Below are 25,033 nucleotides of genomic sequence, written 5' to 3'. Positions count from 1 at the left end.
ATCCAGCATCAGAAGCAGGATGCATCATCTATGTTTACTGATCACCAAAGAGTATATTGTTACTTTGAATGAACCTTCTCTAAAAAACTGGTCATTAATCCAGAAAATCTAAGTCAAATCAAGGATTGGTACCCTGAAACATTAACATACATCATCTTTGCAGGTTTGTTCAACATACAGTTTATAATTACATGAGAATAGGACTGCTCAAAACACTTACTCTTGTGGAGTCCCCCATGTGGCGCAAAGGCTAGAGTGTGTAATCTAGAGTCGCAAGTAAGGATTTAATCCTTAAGTCTCAGGTTCAGATCCACTGGGGATGTGGGGACCAGTCCTTCAGATTCGACCGTATAAACCGAGGTCCCACCTCGCAGTTGATGTGGGCACAAAAAAGATCCCTTATTGCTCAATGACCCTGAATGCTAAGTATAGGTCAAATTTTGCAGCTCTCCACCAGTAAGTAGTGGCATCTCCATATGGATGAAAAATTCTTGAGAGGGATGTTAAACAACAAACAAACAAAAACAAAAAACACATGAAGAAAATGTTGATCAGGTCAAGCATCTGAAGTAAATCTGTTAATGTGCTTTAATCCATGCAAGTTTGTCCAGTTAGAGCTTAGGAATAAACCTTGCTCCTTAAATTTTAACTGGGATGACAATGCTAGGTATATAGCAAGAACTCATCTAGACTGTCCAGAAAAGCTTAAGAATATTTAGCAATATCTTACTTGCATGATTTAAAAAAATCTGCAATCTAACATTATTCTAAAACAATTTCAACAAAGTTTCTAATTTTCAACAAATTCAATGCACTATGAGATGAATTACATTTCTAAACCACATACACTCTACTTAAAGTGCAATATACATGCATTATACTGTATGTTAAATCTTTACAGTTCTCTTCAAGTACTCTAATAGTATATAAAATATGAAGATTACCAAAAGTGATCAAGCTTTGAAGTCCATTGAAACAATACAAAATTGGAGCAGAGCAAACACAGACCTCTAAAAACACCAAGTGCTATGGAGGAGAAAGCATTTTCTGCCATGTGCTCCTTGACATGATTGGGCAAATGGAAAAATCCACAAACAATTCAGTGTAAACAATTTTGATGAAAAACATTAGTCAACATTCAACTTAATGATAGATTAAATTTGCTATAACAATTAATTTACATGTAAGTGTACACACATGTATGCATACCCAATTTTACTAAATGAATTATTTCACAATATCCAAAATTGGACAATAATATATAGTTTCTAATCTAGCCAGACAACAGGAAATTTTCATATTCACTTAAATTACATGAAACTATTGATGTCTATGAGCTACAAATTATATCTAAAAATTATATACATTTTAACAAGTGTTTACAGTTTAGTGTATTTATTATACACAAATGATGACTTAATTAGTAAGACATACCAGTAAAGTCCACAGATTGACTTCCAGATTTCAGCTCAAAGGCTTGAAGATTTTTAGTGGCTTTTTCTCTCATAATTTTTTTTTCACTGAATATTTTCATTTTTTTTCAAGACACTGTTTTTGTTGAGGTCTTTTAGCAGTTTGATGCAATCCAAGAACTCTGAGGGCAATTTAAGAACTGAATTTCTTTCTTACCTGGCAAAAATAAAAATTTAAAAGTTTGAAATATATTCAACTTACATGAAGAAAACTAGTAAAACTAGCGATAATGTAATAGACCTTTCAGATGTTCCAAAGCAGCTACATGTACCTTATTAAAAAATATAAAGTTTGAAGTATTTAGAGTCACCTGTATTCTGAACAAGGGATATGTGTATTTGACAGACAGATGAATGAATAGACTGATCACTATAGAGCACCTTAGTCTTTTTTCAATAATCATTATATTAGTGAAAATAAAATAGGAACTAGAGTGCTTCAAGGAATGTATATGTCGCCTGCTAGGTATCTTCATTAAAGAGGTAAATAAATCTAAGAGTGGTCAGCTATTAATTTAATATTAGCATGGAGGTTCATGCATTTGCCTGCAAGGAAAAAAAAGGATCCAAAAGTAAAAGACTGGGATAGAATCTGGCAATCAAAAAATATAGTTCCCCAGTCCTCAAATGAATAATTAAATTGAAATTATGATGAATAACTATTTATCATTTTATTAATACACATGCAGGTGCTTCCAACAATCCTCGGAGGAAAGAGATTTCAGACTGTCTTTACTTTGTCACTTTGTCAGTCAACACGATTCATTGTAGAATACTGATCCCAATGTATTTTCATAGTATTTAAATAAGTTTGTGGTAACTGAATTTCATACAGTTTCAAAGTATAGTATCATGAGCTCAAAAACATATATAAATGCTAATTATCAAAACCCTGCCTCTAAAAATTTTGGAGATATAAGGTGTGACAGACGGACAGACAGACACCAGGTAAAGTGATCTCTAAGTGTCGTTCTGCTCTGCAGTTGACACAAAAATGAAACTTAGTCAATTTTTGAGCATGCATATCACTTCAGTGATGAAAGGAATGCTGAAGTGGTAAGTCTATCCTAATTATTTGAAAATACAGCAACCCCATTGGTCAGAATATAATACATATGCTGTCCAGCCTTAATTTCATTGGCATAAAGCAGCACAAAACAAGATTTGATTGGATGGTGCAACTTGTTTTTCTAGGGGGCGCTGTTGCAACCCTGGAAAAGAAAATAGGACTGGGGCTTGCCCTTTGGGGGCACTTACTGACCGAAAGTAAACAACAGAAATAGAAAATTACACTAGAAATATGTCCATAGGCCATGAATGCCCCGCCGAGTGTATAGTAATGCAACATGAAATTTTGTGTTAGTATATGAAGTTTGATGAGAATATCTTGAAAAGTTTCTTTAAAATTGAAATAAAAATTTAAAAAAAAATGAATAGATGATAAGTTCTCACCAAATTATGTATAGATGCATAGCCTTAGATAACAATATCTTAAATGGTTTAAAACCATGCAAGATGCAAATTAAAGAAAAGTGAGGTCAAGGTCACAGGAAAGGTCAAAAATTTTTGAAATAGTTGAATAGGTCTTACTAATCTTACAGCATATTAAGTTTGATAAAAAATATCTTGAATGATTTCTTTAAAACTGAGCTAGTCACAAGCGTGGCGCCATGGTTAAAGCGTCTGCTCTAGAGTCACGAAGTAAGGAATTGATCCTTACATCACAGGTTTGAATCCCACTGTGGGATGTGGACACCAGTCCTTCGGATGAGACCTTATAAACTGAGGTCCCATGTCGCAGTAGGTGCTGGCAGGAAAAAGGACCCTCACTGCTCAATGGCTGTGAGTGCAGAGTATAGGACAGAATTTGCAGCTTTCCACTGGCAAGTGGTGGCGTCTCCATATGAGTGTAAAATTCCCAATAGGGGCTGCAGATTACCTGTTATGATTGACCAAAATCCCTACTAGGCTTTAAACTCTTCATTCTTGACCTGTATATCGTCAAATGAGATTTGTCCAGTTAATTAAGGTAAAAATTACTAATTGATAAAACTGTAAATGATTTTTTTTTTACCTGAGTCAGATTTTTACTTTTCTTAAAGGTGTCTGGATTTGACTGTTGGTTCCACCTATCTCAAGGAAATGATCTGTAACAGTAAATGTTAGAAATCATAATTTGTTCTCTATCTCCTATAATCACGAGAAAAGGTGTTAAAAATTAACAGATGGAGATAAAATCAGCAGTCATATTAAAGGCTTTTTTCAATCATCAATTTATTAGTGAAAATCATAAAAGTATTAGGCAAAAATGAAAAATAAATGTTGTCATTAATTAACCTTGCATATCTCTACAATTTTCTGATAAGAAAATTTATACCCGATAGATGCAATATAATCACCCTTTGCCTGCCCCTAAATTAAATTATGAAATTTTGATAGATTTTGATTTAAGCAACTATTTAAAACAAGGTTTTTTTAGGGGCACGTACCCCTGCTTTAGATTTATATAAAAAAAAAAAAACTACAAAAAACGTGAAAACCTATTTCTATCTTACTGGTTTATATTTATTACAAATGTCCTCATAGTCAGCATAGCCCAGAATGGTAGACCGCAGACTCTCACCATGAACATTTTTAGTGTCCTGGTTCGAATCCATTTGTTGGCACATTTTTATTTTTTCAAACTTTTTACCTGTATAAACACTAAAGAACGAGTGCACTTATGGGCCCCGGTAAAATGTGAAATAATGAAGAATCAAATTAAGCTTAATTTTCCATCTCAGATCATTAATTGATATCTAAACCCTAAATTCAACAAATTTTATTGCTGAAATTCATGAATATACAAAGAGCAAAGCCATACAATGTGGTAGGGGTCAGCCAACATTCGTGATTTTCTATAGTAAATCGAGGACAGTCATTCATTTCAAAGCTTTTGTTTATTGTCAGCCTAACGTTGTACAAACTTGTGTGATTGACAAAAAATGCATTATACATTTATAAAACTTGTGTGAAAGTAGGAAATTTGTACAAGATTAGGCTTGTACTTAAAATATTAAAAAAATGTATGAAAAGTTCAATGTTTTTCCTATAGCAAGTAAGAGCTTAGATTTACCTGTATGATCTAGCTATGTTGAACCCACCCATGGAATAAATTATTTAAAATACCGGTAGTCACGTGAGTTCTACCCAGGTAAACATTCCTCAAAGATGCTCACTGTAAAGCATAGCCACGTTTTGTATCATTATATCAAAGTCATGCCGCATAGAGAAGTTTGTATGTACATGTATTTGGTTTTAGGAAAACGGGAGGGTTAGGAACACAGAAGGGTTAAGAGAGTTTAGTGTCGTTAAAATGTCATCATAAATAAAAGTGTCAAACATTTTTAACATTCAAGCAAGACAATGGTACCAGTATTGAAAGCCACCCAAATACACCTTTTTTCATTTTAAAATATAAAGGAACTAATGTTAATACTTATTGCATTATTTCAAATGCAAGCATACCAATTTCATAGTTTGATCACTATGGATACAGGCATCTATACAACTTCATTCAATTTTTTTCTCGGGTAAAATAGCGCAAGAAGTATCATTCGGCAAATGTGCCTGTCAATGATCCACCATCAGATTGTTCAAGTGTCTGATTTAAGATTTAAATGCCTCCTCCCCTTGATTTAAATAAACGATTGAAACTCAAAATGGGTTTGATATGACTTTCCGGATCTATAGGCATTTAAAAAACTTCATTTGTTTCAAATCCATGCTGATTGATGTTTTAGCGTGATTTTAATTAGAAATGTCCACTTGTGTTTAACTATTACTAAAAGAGAACAATTTGGTAATATATTCTAAAGTAATACAGCACTGAAAAAGGGCCCATTAAGCATTCCTTAAGTGCACTTGTCCTTGCACTTTGATTTTTTTATACAGGCTTTTGCATTTTACTTATATTTTCTTCCTTAAATGCATGTTTGGTGTTGATATAAAAGACATCTACAGAAATGCAGATCATAAATTCTCTTTAACTAAATGCAATCAACCGGAACTATACCTCATTGTAAGCACACTTTGTTCGAGGACACTAATCATTCACTTTGTGTTACTCGATACTGCAGGTGTCAGGAAAAAGAATCTTGCTGAGCAATAACTGCTGTGTTTTCCTTTCAAGAACATAATGACATGTAATAGTACTGTTGTGCCAGTGGGAGAGATACTGTTCTATGCAGAGTAGATGCAGTTCATTCCTTGGGAAAAATGTGTGCATTGGCGATATGTTATGCTAAAAATGCATGAGGGTTTTCAGATTAGAAAAGAATGTGGTAAGGTCAGTTAAGGTTTTATGTCCCATTGCCATTACTCAGTCAGACATCAAGAATGACCCTCATACAAAGGATGTATAATTCTGTAAATACTGAGGTAGGATCATATGAACACACAGTTGACTAGAATGAAATATATCGAGATAACAAACAGTATTCAAGCTCAAAAGCCCATCAAAAAATACAAAATAGGAGCAGAGCAAACACGGACCTCCAAAACATCAGAGGTGGGATCAGGTGCCATGGAGGAGTAAGCATCCCCTGCAGACCGGTCACACATGCCATGTGCTCCTTGTCACAACTGGGAAACAATGGAAAAATCCATCGATAATTCAGTGTGTAAATAATGGCCTAACAATAAGTATGAAAAACGTCACTCAGCATTTGACTTAATGATAAATTGTATTTGCTGACAAAGTCATTGTATCGACCATAGAATTTACAAAATGATAACTTTAAACAAGACTGCTGATATTCTTGTTTCAGCAACTTGTTTGTCAATAACTTACCTCGTTTTAAAAAAATTTCAAACATAGAGGATGCTCTTTCGTATCAAATCAACTGAGAGATATAAACCCTGTATGCAGGTGATGAAGGTATATTGCTAAATAAGTAAGGGAAGTTGACAATTGAAAAGTTAAAGCCATCTCATTTGTCATAAAGCTTGGTTGTTAGATTACCATTAACGTAGAACTAAAGCAATACATGAGAAACAAGAAACTACACACATGTGGCCTAAAGTCAGTGATCGGAACATACATAGATAAGCTTTTTCTAAAGACTGAAACCAATATTGGTCCTAAGGTCAACTCAAATTTTTAACTAGAAGTGTTCCTTTGATATACTATATTTTACTTATTTTCTATAGACTTACTATACCCTGAAAAAAAAAATGGAAAACAGGAACTAGCTGTTTAAATGACCTCGACCACCGAGGTTAATCTAAAGTTTGTCCCTGCCTACCTGAAAAACAGACTACCTCGGGCAGTCAGTAATTTCCATCTCTGGTTATGAGATGCTAAATGTTCAATATTTACAATCAAATGCTTATATTTACATTTTTAAATTCAGGATAGATTGAGAAAGTCAATAAAATCACTTCTATATTATGTCTGTATACTTCAACTGAGAAATTAGTTGAAACTGGTTCCAGAAAAGAAGCTGAAAATGTTCAATAGTTTACAGACAACACTTGAAACATGATGACTGAACAAACACAGATAGCAATAAGTAATTTAAATGACTCAGGTGAATTATAACCTGTTCAATCTAATAGATCCATCTTTTTTCTAATACGACGGTTGATCCAAAAGTTTGTGAAATTTAATTATCTCTAAAATTTTATTGTGATTTGATGAAAGCAAACAATAGGCATATTTATAATATGGAGTCTTTATGCAACAATACTGGATATTTTCACCATGTTCCAATTACCAATAAGGTCACATGAGCTTTCTGAACATTGATAGTTGTAAAATCAGGGGGAGACTTCTACGTAACGTCAAGTTAAGTATGTCATGTCACATTATAGGAGCGTTATAGGAGCATCTCACCCTCATGTTCAATTCGACTAAGTAATTCTACAGAATATTCTGCCTTTTTCTCCTTTTCTCTCTCAAGAAAAGCCTTGGTATCCTCTCACACGGATCAACTTATCTTAATATTACACTCATATTTCAAAAATACTCCCCATCTTTGCATATGGTGTTCCAATTTCAGAAGCAAAGTCAAGCACAGTACGTCAGCGGTCAACGTCCGTCAACGCTTAATAGCGATTCTCTGTAACCACTTGAACTTCTTTGCCACGCATGGTCACCGATTTTGATAAAACTTTGCCTATTATTACAACTTGACACCAGAAACATATATCAAATAAAATTCCGTTGCTATGGGTCTTGGTTGCCATGGTAACAGCCAGAAAAGTTGAAAAAATTGAGATTTTCAGCTACTTTGAATCTTTATTAAGCCTTAATAAAGACTAAGAAAAACAAACAAACCATTCTCCTAAAAACATGACACCTTGTTTCCACTTATGCTATAAAGAAACTATTTAGAATTTATCTCTAAGTAATGGTAACCATGGGTACATTTGAAATACGTTTTAGATGCTGAAAAATGCTGAAAAACGCTCAATATTCACAAATGAAAGATGTTACATGATCAAACTCAATCAACAACGTAAGAAAAACAATAAAAAATATTTGACCTCATGTAATTAGGTATTGGCAATATTATTCTAAAAATAATTTTCATGGTTGCCATGGTAACACAGTGTCACCATGCAAAATCTGTTGCTATGATTGGGTTAATGCTACTATCGTGAGGAAAAACAATAAAATTCATGACTGGCACATATGCATCCTTAGGACCTTGCAACACCGACAACATAAGAAAAATTGAGATTAATTGTTGCTTTGCAGTGTAACCATGGAAACAACGTACTAGTTGTTTAATGTGATATTTTTTTGCTGCTTTAGGAATTTACTAACCTTTTAATCAAGAAAAATATTATTTGAATCACCCTGAATAGTATTTATCTCGTAGAACTAAAGTTGAATATCATATATTGATAAAGGTTGTTGAAAAATACAACACTGTTGCTATGGTTACCAAGAAGAGAAAATGTTCGATTTTGTTAATTTTTTGTCAATATTAGACCCTATGTGCCAGCTTTTTGCATCCAGTTAGAAATTGGGTGATAGTCAAAATTTAAAGTCAGGTTAGTTGTTCACATATATCAATCATTAAAGTTTCGGGAATCTACATACAACGGTACGTATCCAAGGAAACAGAGTATTTTTCAGATTTTTATGCATATTTTTTTGCTTTATTTCCATAGCAACGCACTATTTAAAGAATTGAAATTGAATTTTTTGAAATGTGAAAATTAAGGTCACACCAAGGCCTTTAAAAATTGATCATCAGTTATATAGAAATATGCTTTTTAAAAAGATAGGATAAGATTAAAACACTAGGAAAGTATATTTAAAATCCCTTCGTGGTATTAAAACCATGGCAACCATTGCCAACCTATAAGAAATATCATATTTTGTCCTTGGTATATGTTACAATGATCTCTTCTCAATTATTTGCATGCATTTCAACCTATAATAGTTTTTATTCTTCAGTGTATGACATTATAAATTTAAATGAACAAAATTATTACTTTTGAATACTTTGTTTCCATAGTAACGTATGTTATAGATGATTTACCAAACATGTTTATCATGCATTTAAGACACCAGGCCTTCAACTTTCAGAAACAGTCATTGCCACTTGTTTGCTTTGCTGCAAACGTTAACTGCGGGACTCTGAAGATGTTGAAAAATGCCATTTTTCAAACTTTAGGACATGTTGCTATGGTAACCGTGACACGTAGCAACCAATTTTTGCCCGATTTGAGTTTACGGTATCAAAGACTTTTATCATAGAGAGTTTGGAGAAATTCTGAGACTATGCGTGCCACAGCTCCTATATAAAAGTTCAAGTCATTACAGAGAATGGCTCTTAATTTGTCTATGAGAAAAACAGACCCTCCAAAAGGCGGCCACACCTTTAATCAACCTCCATGGAAGTTCTGTTTTTCTTAAATTTCTAATGCCACTGGTAAATCAGTTGCTTAATGCATTTTTCTCCAGCCTGTATCAGTAGTATACCCCTTTAAGTCAGAGTGTTCCCAAGATTTTAACAAAACTTATAACTTGACCAAAATGTGATGTTCTCTAACAATTAAAATATGAACAAGAAATCATCAACTAATAATCTAAATATCAAGTTAAATCAGTAAAACTCTCACAGAAAGGTATATTAGTGGTCAAGCAATCGTAATTATGACAAAATTTTCGTTTTATTTGCCACTTAGTGCAGGATTTTTCTTATTTCACGTATTAAGAATTAAAATGATAATGAACGAGTAAATGTCTCCCCTGCATTTTCAAACATCCTTTGCTATGGCAACTGCCATAGAGTTACTATCATTAATATTTAAAATATTGTTTATTAAAAAAATTCAACAAGTGTCTATATAATTCTTATTTGTAATTTTCAACCACTTACACTAATAAATAAATAAAAAATGAAGAAATTCCATGAACTTTCGAATCAACCCTCGTACATGTCAGTCATTAAATTTATATTAATATACAGTATGCATAAGGGAGACCAAATGTATTATTACTGCATTAAGGAGACCAACTACTATCCACATGTAAATCAGTATTTAACCACTTTCACTAATAAATAAATAAAATATGAAGAAATTCAACAAACTTTTGGATCAACCCTCATACATGTCAGTCATTAAATCTATATAATATGCAGTATGCATAAGGAAGACCAAATGTATTATTACTGCATTAAGGAGACCAACTACTCTCCACATGTAAATCAGTATTCAACCAATTTCACTAATAAATAAATACAAGAGGCCCAAGGGCCTTAACGGTCATCTGATTATAATACAACAATTAAGAGGATCCACAGAGTATAAAATGAACTGAAAGGTGAAGCTTTGTTGCCCAAAAGCAAGAAAAATAGGGTGATCAGGATCAACAAAATAATTAGTCTAGTGTTCATGAACAGTTCATAAATTAGGTTCTAATCTGTTCCCCATTTATCACTATCACCATACAGTTATTAACAAACTATTAGTGCTTCTGTACTACCCAGTATTTTAATTCCTTGTTGAAAATCTCTTACATTGGACTCTTTTGGTCTTTGATGAACATTGAATAAGACAAGTTATTTTTGTCTCAATTTTATTCATCTATTACTTACAAGTCTACCTGATCATTAAAACTATGAAAGTACTTTTTGTATTATACGATAAAAAACCTTGCATAATTCTCTTATACTATTAACCTTTCAAGTACATTATTTACAGTGATTCTCACGTCTGAGATTTTTCTCAAACATGCGTGCCACCAACGTTTTTTCCGACTCAGCTGAGAAAAAATTCTGAGATTTCTCAGAAAATCTTGAGATTGATGTATACCAGTCTCAAACAAAATCTCACAATTTTTTTTTTATGGTACAATGATCGCAAATGTTGTGACAGTGCACATTTTAATCAATAAATACACGAAATTAACATACAAGCACAGAAAGGATGTTAATTTCTCCCAAAACTTGATTATCCTGTGAAGGGGGGGGTTAATTACGCGCATGTAAATATTCTTATTATATTAATATTGTCCACGCATGGAATCAAGCACTTTAAACTTTACCAAAAGAAAAAAATAAATAAAGAAAAAAATAAAGAATAGAATATTCTAGTGGCACGTTCGTACATAACATTTATATCTTCATTCGTACAGGAATTAATATAATTAATTTAATTCATATTTAAATGAGCTATTTGTGACAAGACATTTTTATTACATGTAATTCACAATGTTCATGTATATCAGAAAAGGAAATATGATTAGATAAAATATCAAAACTCCTCGGTCCCGTATTTTTTTTCCCAGGAAGTTATATTTTACTATTTATTAAGGTAAATATTATACGAAATGTTAAAAGAAATCTGTCTAGAATTTCATGTACAAATTCTTCTGTTCTTTCGAAATAATATGTAAATCGCCATTTATTTATTACAGATGATAGCAGTCTGTCTAATTTGGTTCTTAATTAAATCTATAAAATTCTTGATTGAGAATTTGGATTGACTTTATACTCACAATGTATTGTGCGTACTTAAATCCTTGACCATTTATATTATTTATAAGAATAAACTTGACTTATGACCATTCTGAAATACATGTATAAATCACAAGAAGGACTGCATCTATTCAAATGTACTTGCTAGCTATAGTACTTGCAAGAATAGATTCTTTTTTAACAAACAGTATTTTTTAGTACGACAACTTACATTTTGAAGCAAAAAAGTATGATCCGTAGGTTCTTTTTTTTTTTTAAAAATTACATCATTACGCAGTGAAACTTTTATTTACGATACAATTAGAAATTAATCAGTTTCTCATTACTCAATGAGTGACGCGAGATTGATTTGGGTTTTCAATGTAACGATGATTATTTGTCAAGTGGTGCTATATTCGTTGTTTATTATTTATCTAAAAAAAAAAAAAGAAGACTCTCCGAGACATTTTGTCACAGGGGATCGTAGAAAAATGCGATGTGTTAGTTTGCCGCTTCCCTATACATGCCCTTAGTTCAAATTTCAGCCGGTTTTTCTTCCTTCTGGGGGGATATGAGCTGAAATTCACCGACAATTAAACAGTTCCTCGAGAAATTTCCTTGATAAATTAAATCCTGTAAAACTAAGCATGCGTATGTTACCTGCTCCTGGATATGTTTGCTGTTTTTCCACAATTATGGTATACTCGCGAAATTTGTAACAGCATGTGAGAAATTTACATGATATAGGCCTACTGAGCATTTTTTTTTTGTGGATCTGCTAGAAAAAAAATTCACTCAGGTTTATTCTAAATTTAAATAGTCCCTATGACTCATATTTTTTTTTTTTTTTGCTATGGAGAATTAAGAATTATACAGATATATCTAACATATATAACAAACAAAGAAAAATGATTTCTTTTAATCAGTCTGGGGAATATAGTCTTGATCCGCCTACCTGCTACATGTAACGTCACAATGGTGGAAGTGACGCCTCGGTGTATGTTTTTGTGTGTTTATGTCGACAGACGAACCAAGACTACAAAGTTTAGATATGTTTTTGTGTTATTCTTCTGTAGGGATTTTTTACGGGGGGGTTCAATGAAAATTGTCGCAAATGTCGAAATGGAATCCTCTTTGTTGAATGACTCGAAACAACAAATAAAAGACGAAGGAAGTGTGGGATGTGTTTTTTTGTGATATTCACTAAAATATTGCATAAATAACTGACTAAAAGGTAAATTCAATCATTGATTCAACAAATTCATGCATTTTCAGAAAAAAAGGTCGTATATAACAACGAGAATAAGTCCAAGATTTTTCTCAAATCTCAGCTTACGTGAGATGATCGAATCTCAGAGATGTTGGTGGCATGATGTTTTAGGAAAATCTCAGCTGAGGCAGAAATCTAAGATTTGAGGTTGAGATTTGAGCTGAGATTTTATATGTTGGTGGCCCCGAAGCCAGATGTTCAAAAATCTTTATGAAAACTTTTACTTGTTTTGCCTCTGATATGCCCAGGTGCAGAGAAGATTTTCAAAGAAATAATGCATTTTTTACTACAGATTCACTATATTATCAATAGAGCCCCCCCCCCCCCCCCCACACACACCTAGAAACACCAGAGCCTCTCACCCTGGGACCAGAAGTTTGCTCATCATACATGTAAGTAATCACTTTGTTTATCTGATTAACACTAAGGAGCAGACAGGATTATTTAACAGAATTAATGCATTTTCACTGTATCATCAAGAGCCCCACCATTACACCAGCACATCTGACCCAGGGGTCATGCAATTCACTACTCTGGAAGAAGCAATCATGCTCATCATAACTATATGCTTAGCTTCTTTGCTTTTTAACCAGAAGCAGAAAAGAGTATTTTCAAAGAAATTTTGCTTTTTCACTATATAATCAATAGAGCCCCTCCCCCTTTTTCACCATAACCCTTGACCCTGGGGCTATGAAATTCACAATTTTGGAAGAGGCAATCTTGAATATCAAAACAATGTACTTAGTTTGTTTAAATAATACCCAGGGGCAGAGAAGAAGATTTTCAAAGAATTAATGCATTTTCACTATATAATCAATATAGCTCCGCCCTAACACCAGAACCCCTGACCCTGGGGCCATGAAATTCACAATTTTGGAAGAGGCCCTCTTCCTCATCATAACTATGTACTTAGTTACTTTATTTAATACCCAGGAGCAGAGAAGAAGATTTTCAAAGAATTAATGCATTTTCACTATATAATCAATAGAGCCCCGCCCTAACACCAGAACCCCTGACCCTGGAGCCATGAAATTCAAAATTTTGGAAGAGGCCCTCTTCCTCATCATAACTATGTACTTAGTTACTTTATTTAATACCCAGGAGCAGAGAAGAAGATTTTCAAAGAATTAATGCATTTTCACTATATAATCAATAGAGCCCCGCCCTAACACCAGAACCCCTGACCCAGGGGCCATGAAATTCACAATTTTGGAAGAGGCAGTCTTGCTTTTCATAACTATGTACTTAGTTACTTTATTTAATACCCAGGAGCAGAGAATAAGATTTTCAAAGAAATAATGCACTTTCACTATATGATCTATATTGCCCCATCCTAGCACCAGAACCCCTGATCCTGGGGCCATGAATTTCAAAATTTTGGTAGAGGGCTCAATGCTTATTACAATGATGCGAACAGTTTGACTGCTTGATGTCCAGGAGTAAAGAAGAAGATTTTTAAAGATTGCATTATTTTTGGTGGTTTTAGCCCCGCCCCTCAGGCCCCAGGGGGACAGGGACCATGAAATTCACATGCAAGTCTAAACTCGACGTAATGAAGATTTAGATTTGCAAACAAGGTCATTACACTGACAATAAATTTCTCGACATGTAAAATTCTAAACAAGGCAGTAGAAAGCTCTGTATCATGGACTTAGTTGTCAGTAGGATGTCTTGGTTCAAAACAGTTACTACATAGAAGATACTCTTGCCGTTGCAAAATTAGTTGAAAGACGTAGACACCATCTGCAATTGATAATATAATGTGATTTTGTTTTCTTGCAGGACACGGCAATACTTTTATTCTTCTCATGTAGAAGTTTGCACATGAATTCTCCTTCATTAGAACATACAATAATAGGTCGGCAAATTAATGATCACAGTTTTTGGAAATGCGAATTATGTAAAACACATTGTTTGAAGGCTTTCATACGATCTGATGGTTTTGGGGTAAGAATCGTGATTTCTAATTTTCTTTAAATTTTCTACAGGTTTTTTAGAAACAAGATTTCATTAAAATCACTTCTTTAATATGGTAATTGTAGCACAGCGCTTCTTCACAGCATTTAGATATTTATCTCATGCACATTTAGAGCAATTTTTGAAATTTAAATATGGCATTCTTAAACATTTGTTACACCATTATACAATTACACAGGTATTTATATTTACTTCGAATTTTAAGATGAAATTTGATTTGAGTAACATTTTTGTGGACATCCATGGGTTTTAACAGGTCTGGACGATTTTAATATTAATTGCCATAAATGCACAGAATAAACGACATGCTAAGGCAATCTTTAAAATAATGTTTGTTTGCCCTCTCCCTTCACCCAAAGATGCTATATACCAAATTTGGTTGAAATTGGTTGAGCGGTTTCAGAGAAGAAGCTAAAAATGTTCAAATGTTAATGTACGTCGCACGACGACGGACGAAAACGGATAGCAATAGGTCACCTGAGTTACTCAGGTGACCTAAAAATATGAAGAAATTCCTTGAACTTTTGGATCAACCCTCGTACATGTCAGTCATTAAATTTATATAATATACAGTATGCATAAGGAAGACCAAATGTATTATTACTGCATTAAGGAGACCAACTACTATCCACATCTAAATCAGTATTCAACCTCTTTCACTAATAAATAAATAAAATATGAAGAAATTCAACAAACTTTTGGATCAACCCTCATACATGTCAGCCATTAAATTTATATAAAAATAAATATGCAGTATGCATAAGGAAGATCAAATGTATTATTACTGCATTAAGGAGACCAACTACTCTCCACATGTAAATCAGTATTCAAAACGAGAGATTTTAATACCCTAGTAATTTACATGTTTAGTTACATGAACTAAATCTATTTACCTTTGTCATCACGCAAGAACTGTTTTACATTCATCCAACTTTAGCAACATTATACATGCATACAGTGTATGCCATACATTAGGAAGACCAGATGCATTATTACAACATTAAAGAGACCAACTACAATGGAACAATGAGACAGTATTCCAAAATGTTCATCCCAATACCATAGTAATTTCCCTTAATTTGTTTGTATTTAGATGACCTAAATCAATTTATCTCAGCCAGAATTGGAACAAAAAAGCTAGTCACACAAGTGGCCAAACACATGAACAGACAGATGGACATGATGATTCCTATGCTTATATACAACCATGCTTATATACACCCAAAGTTGCCAAAGTAGAGCAGATGCAGTGGTTAGAGCGTCTACTCTAGAGTCGCGGAGAAAGAAGCTGATCCTTACATAGCGAGTTTGAATCCCACTGTGGAATGTGGAGACCCGTTCTTCAGATGAGACAGACGTATTAACTGAGGTCCCGTGTCACAGTAGGTGCTGGCTCGATAAAGATCCCTCAATGCTCAATGGCCGTAAGTGCTGAGTATAGGACAAAAATTTGCAGCTCTCCACCAGCAAGTGGTGGCGTCTCCATATGAGTGAAAAATTCTCAAGAGGGACGTTAAGCAACAAGCAATATACACCCAAAACTTTGTTTGCAGAAGATTTTGTGATACATGCTTTACAAGTATACATATTGTTCATAAGGGAATAAAAATGCTATAATATATCATTAAGGAAAGCAACTGAAATTAAATGTGCACTTCTAATTGAACTAAACAAAATTACCCTTTGTCAGAATGTAGATTTATAAACAGGAAGGCTGTTTTTCTTCATTTTTTCCATGTCAGATTCAGACTGTTCTTCAAAAAATTCTGGCATACACCCTGTAAAAGTGAACAGTGCAGATAATAAAGAGCTTCTAAATAAACTGCATAATATTTAAAAGATCCACTTAAAAGGGATAACAAATGCATATAACTGCATCAAGGAGACCAACTGATATCCATATATATATAAATCAGTACATGTATTTTAATTGTGATATTTTAATATCCTAGTAATTTACATGTTTAGTTTCATGAAATAAATCTATTTACCTTTGTCCAATGACCAATGAGCACAAGCACTGATTTTTCCTCTTTTTTCTTAACGGAATCACCAGGGCCAGTCTGCGGTCCATATGATTCTGGCATATGTACACTCTGTAAAATGCATATTTGTACCATGTACAGGCATGTGAACAATATTTCTATACTACATACATGCATCATTAAACTTAATAATCTTTTTTTCCAAAATTCATTATTCATAGTGTTTTGCTGTTAGCAAAATTCAACAAAAACTATACTGTATATACTCGCCTATAAGGTGGTCTGCCTATAAATCAGTTGTATTTTTTGAGGTTATTTTGGAGGGATTTGCTATTGACCCGCTTATAAATCGGTACAACTTTTTGCCAGAATCAATTGACAATTTCAAATCAATGCTCTGATGTTTTAACCTGGTTTCAAAATACTAATCTTTTTATGACTCACCTATAAGTTGGACATAGAGTATATACAGTACCTGCATCATACATGCATTAGGAAGACCAAATGTATTATTGCAATATTAAAGAGACCATTGCGGCAAATGAAATCAATGTATGAATTGTATTCAAAACTACGGGTGTACTAATTTGTCTGAAGTATATCATGATATAATGTGATACACAAAGACTTTAACAGGATATGTACATATACCCACATTCCTAAATGTAACAACAGTTTAAAAATCAATAATTTTTTTTTTTTTTTTGCAAATTTCACTGTCTAATTTATGAAATATAAAATATTATTTAAAACCATAAAGCATAAAATGGTTGAAAGCTCATTTAATACAATAACTGACATAAATAGGATGTTTAATCTACATTTATTAATATTGTGGGTCATCACCCCATTTTTTGTGAAGGAATCGTGAAAGGCATTGTAATTCCAACTTGCTCACAGAGCAAGTTTTACACAGAGGACCAACTCTTTATTCAAAATTTAGTTTACATACTTAATTTTTTAACAAGTTTAATGGGTTTATAAAACTTTAAACTAAGTCAAAATATTTTGCTTTCTAAATATGGACAAGAAATGTTTTTTGCTTAAAATCACCTTAACTTCAGATAAAAAAAATGCACTGTGCTCATCCTCTTCAAATGCCTTGTTTGTAAATAACTGATAAAGGGTACATCTCACAAATGTTTCATTATTACAAATGTCTTACAGTAAATATAGGCATCACCACAACTTATTTCATTAGTAAGAATAAACCCTTAAGCAATGAATATAAATGCTGAAAAGTGGTGCATTGTTAGGAGTTGATCTTACTACACAAGTTTCGAGATTATCTCCATTGCACTCGGCACACCTCGGCCGATTCGTACCTCATCAAACGTTTGATGAAGGTGACGGAATCAGCCGAGGTTTGCCGAATGATCTCCATTGGTGCACTCTTTTGTTATGGAGGGAAGTTTTGTTTCCACATTAGCAGGCAGGTGGGACAGTTATTTATATATTGCATACATTACGTCATTGATATACTGTGAAACCTGTCTTATCCAACATGTTGAAGGGGAATAAAATCAATGTCAGATTAGACAGTGTGTCGGATTACCCAGTGTTGAATATTTCTGAGCATTATGATAAATGTCAGGTGACTTCATACAGAAAAAAAAAACATTTTTCGTTAGGTTTAGAGTACATGTGTATTTAATTGTCAAAGTGTGTGTGTGTGTGTGTTTCTTTGTTGTATAAAATATACCTTCGGCTGATTAACATTTCTTTGAGACACATCATTTGTTACAGCACTAGTAAACTCTGTAGTAATATACGATAATTTCTTTTAAACGTGCAAAACAGATGGAACTGCCAATCACTTCGAGTTGTTGCAATTTAATTTTTAGCATTTTACTTACTAACAGTAGATATTAAATATTTTGTCTACCTTCTGTAAACAGTGGTTTTATTTTTTTTTCTACACTACATTTCTCTCCGATTTTTTCTGCATTGTTAACTTCTCAAGATAGACTGTGCTATTAATACCCTCTCGTGACTTTTCAAACAAATGGGACGTACCTCTAAAACATTGTTATTGCGATTTAATTTTTATCAAACAACATTAACATTTTAAAATTTAATGGGTCTACTTAAAGTGGAAGTTTTTTGCTTCCTGCAAATCTTTTATGTGCACAGTCTCACTTAATTCAGTGTATATTAACCCGGAAATGAAACATTTTCTATTAGACGAGATGCTGTCTTCAAATTGTGTGTTGTCTACATGTTATACAGTAGTTTGCTGTACTCATTTTTTAGGGAGACATGACTTTAAAGGACTCTGACTGCATGTTTGATTTCAATTTCAACCAAAAAATCTTATTTATTCTGTTAGGTAAAGGCAATCTAAATATCAGGTACTCCTTTTTATTTTCTATCGCGTGGATGCTATTTTGTCAATGCGAGAATAAAATTGATAACAACGAAGAGTACTGATTGCCTAATTTTTAAATTCAAACACAGTTCATTTATTGTTTATATAAACACCATCAAACTAATACATGTAATTAACTACTAAGTAGACCAAGCTTGTGCCCAAATGGAACTAGCGACTAATTATGGTACAAATGTATAATTATGTCAAATTACCCAGGTAAAATCATAAGGTAATTATCTAGTCTTGTCGACAAAAAGCACCAGAATTCGGAATGTACAGTGGTCGGAATATACAGTGTTTTATTCTATATATATTATAAAGAAATTTTTGGGAATAAAATATTTAAGTTTTAATGGTCGGAAAGTCCAGTGTGCTGGATTGCACAGTTGTCGGATTGGACAGTGGACACTGTAACATCATAACTGATTGTCGGGATGCACTCTTCAACTTGAAAATTAAGGAATTAAAGAAAAGGCGTCAATTTTTTTCAATGAACAAAAAATCAGAACAAAAGAAACTAAGAATCAGAACAAAAGAAATATCAGTGGATAAGGCCACAATTAAAAAATTGTTGGTTTGGCATTGCCGATTGAGTCTTTAAACACTTGGGTCAGTAGGTAGGGAAAATATTTTTTTTTTTTTTTTGCTGATACAAAAATTAATGCTATTAAATCAATTGTGTTGTATTATTGCATTTTGTTATACAAATTAACAACTATGTCAAAACAGATATGAAATTTCACACGTCATACAGATTTCTAATACAGTTTCAGGTCTTGAGTGACAATTATGAAGCAAGAACTTCTGCTTTCTGCTTTCTGAGCAGGAAAGGGCATATACAAAACAAATCAAACAACACTAACAAATAAATGCTGAAATGATACATCGTGATATGTAGGTATATTGGGTTTGGATAATACACAGACATTATGATACGATACATCTCTCAAAACAATTTTATGATTCAATACATGAATCTAGACATTATTTAAGTTATAAAATTTTAATAAAATTACTTTCTTATTAATTTTTTTCTAAGGATAAATTAACCATAAATGTACAAACAAACAAACAAAAAAAAAAATCAAAAATCAAATCACTTGAATTGAAATTTACAGCAAGGTATTGCTGTAAAAATTATCATTAATATATTTGTCTAGGGAGGAATTGATGGGAATTGCTTTAATTTGTTTTTAAAAATTTCAAAATGATTTATAAATCATGATTGTCAAATGTCAATAAATAACACAATAAAGTAGATTCATCATTTAGTGTAATGGCTAAGCATTCAGATTTGTTGTGTTTCTCATATATATACTGAAACTTTGAATGACACAGTTTATAAACAAGCTGTCTTCTCTGTAGTAGCGGCACTAGTGAAGAATCCAACATGTTTCAAAACTTGTAAGAATGGCCTGATTTGAATGTGTAAGATACAGTTGCAATGCCAACCATGCCAACATTTGGCATTTGTTTATTTTTTAGTTATTTATGAACCAGCAATAATTAGGGCTGCACCAAATATATTGATACATATCTAGATTAATGAATATATCGTATCCAAAAAATAACTTAATTCCAATACATTTTGGGCAGGCAGTTTTTTTATGTAATTCTGTGAAAAAGTTGGGAATTTCAATCACCAAAGATTATATTTAACTGTTTTGAATTAAAACTGATCAAAAATGATATAATCGTTAAGGAGGTAGCACATCTTAGATGATTATTACAAAATCATAAAAATACATAGACAACTTTACTTAGCATGTTGATTTTACAGTCAAGAAAAGTTTGAATTTGAAGTGTAATTTTTAAAGACAGTGAGACAAAAAATTAAAAATGAGTTGCAAAACAATTATTATTTTTATAAAATTCATGCATAATGATTTATAAGACTTTTTTGACAGAATTGTTAAAGAATCCAATATATTGCATATCGCATTAAAAAATGTCTTCTTCTTTTTTTTTGCTCAATACACAGCCCTAGCAAAAATGATATACAACAAGGACTTTGATTGGATTATTAACATTCATTCAATTGATCATAATTATTAACTGTTATTGCACTTTCATTTTCAAAATGTTGTTAGGTATGTTGTTTGTTCATTCTTTTGCATTGATATTATAATTTATAAAAGAGTATTTTAGCAGAAAAAAATTATCAATTTACCTTTCTTGGAATAAAGACATGTTGACCCTTGAGCTGAGATTTTCTCTCTTTCCATAGATGTGTTACACTGGGGTCCACATGATTCTAGCAGAGACCCTGTAAAAAAGGACTTAATTATGGAAAAGCATGAAGAATATATGCCTATTATACATATCTTAAATTCTAATAAAAACAATGTTTTTAATTAAGATCCATATATTTCTAATGATTGACATAATACAAATTCAAAATAAAATATGCATGTCTATATTATACCTTAAGCAGACCAATTGCATTAATACATCCTTCAGGAGACCAACTTAAATCAATATTTGAGAAATATTTGTGAGAACAATAAATTTGTCTACTTTACAGTACTAAATGTACATGGAATCTATTGGATCATGTTACTTTAATTGACCTGCCTTAGTTCAACACAGTAATCTAACAAAGAAATTGAGCCAAAACAACATTTTAAGACTTTTTGAACAGTGCATGTTCCTATCATTTCAAAACCATTACCAGTAAAAAGCTAATATAGGAAAATGATGACAATTAATTAATATTGTACTTTCAGGTATATTAAATGAATCAATCTGATTCGTCAAGAAACATTTGTTAAAAAGCACTATTACCCACTGAATAATGAAGCCACGCCCTCCAGTGTCGCAACAGTCAACATTGCTTGACGACGGGTGATATTCCAAAAAATAGTGACTGCGCAGATTTATGCGCTCAAGGTTCACTATTATTTGTATTTGTATAAAACATTCAGTATAATATAATAAATGTTCCATGTAGTTGAGTGTAACATTGAAAATTTTCACCCCTTGAAAACCAAATACGTCAAAAAGGGGATAGGTTTCTTTTCCAACTTCTATATAGTTTCGCCCCTGCAAAAACTAGTATAGACCTAGGAAATGTTTAAACGGGCTAAGAGAAATCAAATGCATCGAGAGTACTTTAATTGTTTTTACCCAAGTTACATGCCAAAAAAGATTCAGAAAGACGTCACATAAAGTTAACGTTGATTTGAACTGAAGTTAGGGTGTCAAAAGTCATTCACGTCCAAAAGTGACATTGATCATGTGTGGTAGATAATAAACTCCTACGAGCAAAATATGCTGGCATAATCAAGTGAGGATCTTTCCCTAATCCTATATATAAATCCATTTAGTACAATATTATATGCACTTAAGCAGCTGTTTATGACATTGTAAAATTATATAAACAAGACCAGTTTACATAATTTATAACAAGACCGGTTTATACAATTTATATACCAGGGTAATTAATAATATAATTTATATAATTTTATCAAGATAAGTGTATGGGGTAGAGGGAGCAGACATTGAGAAACAATGTTGTCAGACCTCATGAAACTAAACTAACAGTCTTCCAAATAACCCGGGAGTCCAATGCCAGGGACCAGTTAAATTTGCAGCTGGGCATGTAAAAATTGTCAAATTACATGTCCGAAGAGGGCATATGTGAATCTTCTTTCATTGTACGATCTTTACTTGCCATTTATTCTGTCCTACCCCCATTATTCCCGTAAACGTTGCTATATGTAATGTCTTAGATGGATTGCCTGTCTACATTCTCGATACGACCTGTCAAATGATTGTCAATCTAATCATTGAAGTGTTTAGTTTAACCTATTTGTTTTCTCGAAGTTTCTTGCTAAATTACGAGACGTTCATCGATGCCACATACTGTGGCACTACAGTCATGATCCCATTTCTGAAATTCAGTTCAGCTAAACCTGCCAACAAATGACCAGCATGCAACTCAAAAGTTATTAATGAACAAAAACGCTTTAGAAAATGGCAATCACGGTGAATAAACACACGTGGTACAGTCACGGAGAAATACAATGCTGAAAAAATTAATATAAAACCTTTATACCTAATGTTTTTTTTTTGTAGCACAATACTGGTAAATGTAAGAATTTTGAGTAGGGCATGTACAAATTTGAATGCGCTGGGTAAAAATGATAGGTCTACATGCCCGAAGGGCATGTGCTGAAAAAGAATTGTTGTGAAGACCGAACTAAAGTGACAGCGCCGGGTGATCATATAAAGTCCCTTTTAGTACATAATAATTTGGCAAATTATCAACATATCACGCTAAAATTTCCAACATATCTTAATGGTGAGAATTTTTATTTTTTAAGTTGAAACCCTGTGACCTGTGAAAAAAATGAAATTTGTATCATCTAAAGTCTTAAGATGTATCAAGGTAATTTTCAAAACAAATTTGCGGTTGGGGTTATAAATGAAGGATAAAACCAGAGACCTCGGAATGGAATACTTGGAAGTCTCTGGTTTTATTCTACCCCAACTGGAAGTTGTATCCCATCTAAAGTCTTAAATTTAACAATGTATCGAGGTAATTTTCGAGGAATAAATGAGTGCTCTACAATAAAGAGTCTCGACCAGAGACGTCTGAAACGATTTATTTGACAAGAAAAAAGTCTCATGAAGTGAACAATGTCATTTTAAAGTAGGTTAATGATTGATATATGAACAAAATACGAGCTTGAAGCAGGGTGCCTAAAATTGAGTTAGATACCTTGTGGTAAAAATAAGTAGGGGTGCACCGTATATGAAACAAGTGCCTGTGATTGATAGTCTGAAATTTCTCTTCACATAAATATTAAAAGCTTGCAGTGATCGCTATAAATCTATACAACAGTCAAGTTACATATGGTAAACTAACATAAAAACAAGATTACAACAGTCATGATTACAGAAGGTATATTTTGAAGACTCTAGGTCAGTAGGTGAATGTAAACTGGTAAACACACGTGGGACAGTCACCGCAAATAAATGAACCACAAAACGACTTATAACATTAAAATGTAAATATTCATCTGCACACAGAGTTTTGCATAATAATTTTAAAAAAGTGTAAATTAAAATATAAAATAAACAAACCTCAAACCTTGTAACAAGGCTTGTTTCCCTGCATTCTTATATCTGGTTCTCTGTCACTGAAAATGCAGGGAACCCAGGGTGCGTTATTAACTCGTACACAGATTTGTTGATACGAATAAACCTATAAACATATATATACGAAATACAATATTATCTTAAAAAATGAAGAATTTCAAATTGCTTGAAAAATTATCTTTATGTAGTTTATAATAAATGGTTGTAATTGTATATTAATTTCTATCTATCCATTAAAATTTGATATTTATATCAGCTTATGTATCCGTCTGAACAATTATTGTTTTTACACTCCCTGTCACATCTTCATAGTTAAGCCTGTAAGCATGGTAAGTAGGAATCAATTTCAGTTGAAGGGGACCAAAACCAAACATTTTTTAGTTTCATTTGGTGGGGGGGGGGGGGGGTATAAACCCCAAATGATCATTTTATCTCCGTCACTGAACTGCTGAAAATAATGAAGGGAACTAGGCTGCGATAATGATTTGTAAAGAATTTCCAATTGCTTGGAAAAAAAAAAAAGCTTTTCGTGTATGTGGTTTACAATAATGGTTGTACTTGTATATTTTCTATATATCCATTAAAATTTCATAGTATCAGTATTTCACTATTTGTAAACATTAACTGTTACAATAATATTAAATAAATGTTACACTCACTGTGTAACATTTAGTTACTGTCACATCTTCATAATTAAACGAGAATATTCCCTTCCGTAAATATTGCTATATATCTGAACTGTTACCAATTAATCTTTCTTTGGTGAAAGAAAACCTCAGGGATGGAGAATAGGCCCGTACGTAATTTAGTTGGAGAGGGGGGGGGGGGAGGGTGAGCACAACCAAACAACATTTTTCAGTTTCAGGTTGGGGGAGGCTACAAACTAAAAATTTCTT

The 25,033-nt window shown here is 32.8% G+C and overlaps 1 long non-coding RNA gene across 2 annotated transcripts; it reads right to left on the bottom strand.

The window, feature by feature from the left end:
- Positions 1 to 1,312: 1,312 nt before the first annotated feature.
- LOC133203433 (uncharacterized) lies at positions 1,313 to 24,264 on the bottom strand. 2 transcript variants are annotated; one of them, XR_009723416.1, is made up of 6 exons: positions 24,130 to 24,264; positions 21,205 to 21,300; positions 16,670 to 16,774; positions 16,359 to 16,456; positions 3,547 to 3,619; positions 1,313 to 1,629 (listed from the first exon to the last, which is right to left on the bottom strand). It is a non-coding gene; the product is annotated as an uncharacterized LOC133203433 (long non-coding RNA). The 2 variants fall into 2 exon arrangements; XR_009723415.1 differs by having other exon boundaries at positions 1,314 to 1,629; positions 24,123 to 24,263.
- Between the last annotated feature and the right edge of the window lie 769 nt (positions 24,265 to 25,033).

This window comes from Saccostrea echinata, unplaced genomic scaffold (assembly GCF_033153115.1).
Source record: "Saccostrea echinata isolate AGI-Se365-2 ecotype Australia unplaced genomic scaffold, CSIRO_AGI_Sech_v1 ptg000051l, whole genome shotgun sequence".
Classification (NCBI taxonomy): Eukaryota; Metazoa; Mollusca; class Bivalvia; order Ostreida; family Ostreidae; genus Saccostrea; species Saccostrea echinata.
Note: the sequence above shows the minus strand (reverse complement) of the source record. Positions and strands in the feature narration are given on the sequence as shown.